The sequence below is a fragment of the Heptranchias perlo genome, chromosome 14, assembly GCF_035084215.1.
Source record: "Heptranchias perlo isolate sHepPer1 chromosome 14, sHepPer1.hap1, whole genome shotgun sequence".
NCBI lineage: Eukaryota > Metazoa > Chordata > Chondrichthyes > Hexanchiformes > Hexanchidae > Heptranchias > Heptranchias perlo.
In genome coordinates this window covers 43,588,567-43,592,593 of record NC_090338.1, presented here as the reverse complement: position 1 = coordinate 43,592,593, position 4,027 = coordinate 43,588,567, and positions in this window count along the sequence as shown.

Sequence of the window (4,027 nt, the reverse complement as noted above, 5' to 3'; positions counted from 1 at the left end):
TTTTATACCCGAAAAACAGGTGTAACGCATAACAATTTCTACCCCGGTGACTGAAATATATAAAATATTAAATGGTTTTGACAAAGTGAACCCAGATTATTGCTTGAAAGTAAGCGAGGAAAATAGAACCAGAGAACATAAATGAAAATTTGTGAGACATTAATTAAAAATAGATTTCAGAAAGAACATAAAGGGCTCGATTTTGAAAGGGCGGCGGGATGGCAGCGGGAGGTGGGGGGTCAATCTTACCGTTTCCCACACAATCACAACTTAATTGATGGCCCTTTACGTGGCTTCTGGGTTTGCCGTCTGAAAGCTGCGCGGTGGGCGGACTGCGTACCCGCATGACAGGCTGTCAGCTGGAGTGGCTCTATTTAAAGGGCCATTGCTCCAAAGGCTTTCGCTGCAGCAAACACCAAGAATACACAATATGGAGCAGCACAGGGGCAAGGCTGCTCCAAGGTTCAGCGAGGCCTCACTGCAGCAGCTACTGGATGGGGTGAGGAGGAGGAGGGAAGTGTTTTACCCCGGGGACCGAAGGAAGTGCCCCGCCTCTGCCACCAAGAAGGCCTGGCTCAAGGTGGCAGAGGAGGTCACTAGCAGCAGCAACATCTCCCACACCTGGGTCCAGTGCAGGAAGCGTTTCAATGACCTAACTAGGTCAGCCAAAGTGAGTACACGTACTGATTCTCCTGCATTCCATGTTCCCCTCCCATTCATTCTGTACTGCCAAGACTACTCCATCACATCACTCCTCACACCCACTTAAGGCTCATCCTCAACTTACCTGCACTTCCTGAGCACTTCTTCACCTCCCCATTAGTCACCCCACCACTACCACTCACCCCAATCCTGATCCAATGTGATGTCTCTGCCTCATACTCACCCTCTGATGCATCTCTTTCACGGTCAGCCTCACCCAAATCAATGCATTCATCGGCTGACCACTTCACCATCACTCACTCACACGTCTGTACTTTTTCCCCTTCGAGGAGAAGAGAGCACAAAATGCCTGTGAGAGGGCGAGGACTGGAGGGGGGCCACAACAAGTAGTGGTCCTCACAGACGTGGAGGAGGAGGTGCTGGAGATCAGCCGCACCCTCGAGTGCCTGTCCATCGGGGACACCGAGACTGGCACCCCACAAATGTCTGGTGACACAACTTTAACATCATTACACACAACGTGAATTGATGTTAACAATGATTGGCATGTTGAACACCTCAGTATGCTCATCGCAACATGACACACCTGTGATGATGCTTAATATTACTTGCTGTTCTCTTACAGGCCCTTCAACGACCGCAGTGAAGGCAGAAGGCGATTCCTCAGAGGAGCTCCCGGCCTCTGAGGGCGCACTGTCACATCTTAGTGAGCCATCCACCAGCACAGATACTCACACCTCAGTGGGTCCTAGTAGTCAGTTAGTTGGGTTGGCACCTGGTGAGTCACCACACACAAGTGAGCACGAGCAGACACTGGTGGCAGGGGCAGCTGTGGAGAGTCTGCGTTGGTGGGCGCACTCCTCTCCAGGCTCTGCTCTGCTGGACCCAGATGCTGAACCCCAGGAACCATCATTTAAAAGGAGAATGATTGAGGGACAGCAGCACATTTGTGAGGTACTGGAACAGGTACCACTCACACTCTCCACAATAGCACAGAGGATGGAGGAGTCCAACTCCTGCATGAGTGGAATGGTGGCACAGGTATGGGAGGGAATCTCTGAGATAGTGTTGCAGGTAACTGCGGAAATGTCTGAGATAGTGTCGCACGTAAGTGCGGGAATGTCTGCGATGGAGAGAAGGCTAGTCTCCGTTGAGCTTCAAGCACGGTTCACAAAAGAGTCCATTCAGGCCCTGACAACGGCTGTTCGGACTCACGGTGAACAACATTCTGTCGCCTTAAACAGGCTGACAGAGACTTTAGAAGTGGCCTTACAAGGCATCACACATGTCCTCCAAACTGTTGTCCAGCAGGGTGGTAGGAGTGATGTGGGCCTGGCACAGGAGAGCGATGATGGCAAAAGGGGACATGGAAGTGGGGATGCCACTTAAAGCGCTCCCATGTCTCACCCGTTGCCCCCCTCTCAACCAGTACCCGCAATGCTGCCTCCTTTCCGGGTGGCCGAGTCTGCCCCTGCACAGGTGCAGGTGGAGCAGCCTTTGTAGGGGCCCCCCCGGGCTCCAAAACCCAGAGGGCGTGGGCGAAAGCATCTAAGCAGTCAGGGCATGAACATGAACAAACTGCCATTACCTCTGTTGCAGCCACAGGGGATGCACCATGTAGAAGTAGTAGGAAGAGAAAGGCGAAGGATTTGTGAGCACGAAGGGGATGCACAAGGGGGTTTGACAGACTGTCATAGTTATCATTTATATTTGGGTTTTGTTATATTCACATTAAATGTTATCATTCTCACCACTACTGCCACGTCTTGCCCATTCTTGACTGGCTTTTGTGGTACTGCCCTTTCATGAGCTTCACCATGAACGGCGACGCTTGATGTCACCCATTGGGTCACTTTACAGTGGGTATATGTGTAGTTGCAGGACTGTTTTGTGCAGGGAGTGGGGGAGAGGGCTGGTGTTGGCGCTGGTCTTTCCAGGTGGTGTGAGGACTGGACTATTCTCACTTTCTGATGTTAGGAGAACCGTTCACAGATGATTCCCTGGCCTCACAAGCAGCCAGGTGAGCTGCTGCTCTGGCCATAGGTTCATCCTCCTCCTTCTTCTCCTCCTCCTCCTCCGCCTCCTTCTCCTCCTCAATGTGGATGGCAGATGTGGATGGGGCCTCCTCAAACGGCACCCCTCTCTGTTGTGCCATGTTGTGCAGGATACAACGCACGACTATAATGCGTCCCACTCTGTCTGGTGTGTATTGAAGTGCACCCCCAGAATGATCAAGGCACCTAAATCACATCTTGAGCAGCCCTATAGCATGCTCAATTGTAGACCTGGTGGCGATGTGGCTGTCTTGTATTGACGCTGTTGCTCTGTGATGGGGTTCCTCAGAGGTGTCATGAGCCACGTGTGCAGGGGGTATCCCTTGTCCCCGAGGAGCCAGCCCTTAAGGGTGTTCGGTGCATGGAAGATGCCCAGGATGTTGGCTTCCCTCAGAATGAAGGCATTTTGGTAGCTGCCAGGGAATCTGGCGCACACGTGAAGGAATCTTTTGCAGTGGTCACAAACGAGCTGAGTGTTGATGGAGTGATACCCCTTTCTGTTGATGAACAGTCCTGGCTCGTGTGAAGGTGCTCGTATTGCTATATGCGTGCAGTCGATTGCACCCTGCACCTGTGGGAAGCCAGCTACAGAGTGGAATCCCACTGCCCTCTCTGTCAGGCTGAGGTCGTCCATGGGGAATTTGATGTACTGCAAGGCTCTGCGAAACAAGCTGTTGGTGACCTGCCTTATGCACTTGTGTGCAGACGACTGAGAGACCCCAGCAATGTGGCGCCCTGGAATGATCCGGAGGCGAAGAAGTTGAGGGCAATGGTGACTTTAACAGCGACGGGTAATGAGATGCCACCAGGCCCAGCCGGGAGCAACTCGACATGAAAGAGGCTGCAGATGTCTGCGACCACCTGGCAACTCACTCTCAGCCTCCTTATGCACTACTCCTCAGAGAGGTCCAGAAAGTTGTGTCTCGGTCTGTAGACCCTCTGACGAGGGTAGTGCCTCCTGCGATGGGCTGCCTCTGTTGTTCCCCTCTGTGCTCTTGTACAGGTGCCTGTGGCGCAGCACTGTGTTGTGGAGCTCCAAGTGGCGGAAGTGCACGCAATGCCTGGCGAGGATGGTGATGTTGCCCGTCCTCGGATGTTACTGGTGAATGCAGCCATCGCGCCCCCCATCCTGATGGTGTCAGTTTGAGAGGGTCCGAAAAGTTGGTAAATATGTGTAAACAGAACAATTCTGAGTGTAAACCAAGAACTTTCAGTGTAAACACAAAAATCTTCCAGCCAAAAGTTTGTTTGAGAGACCTGAGTGCCCTGCTACAATAACTCACCTTTTATCCCCATCTGTCAAACAGGGA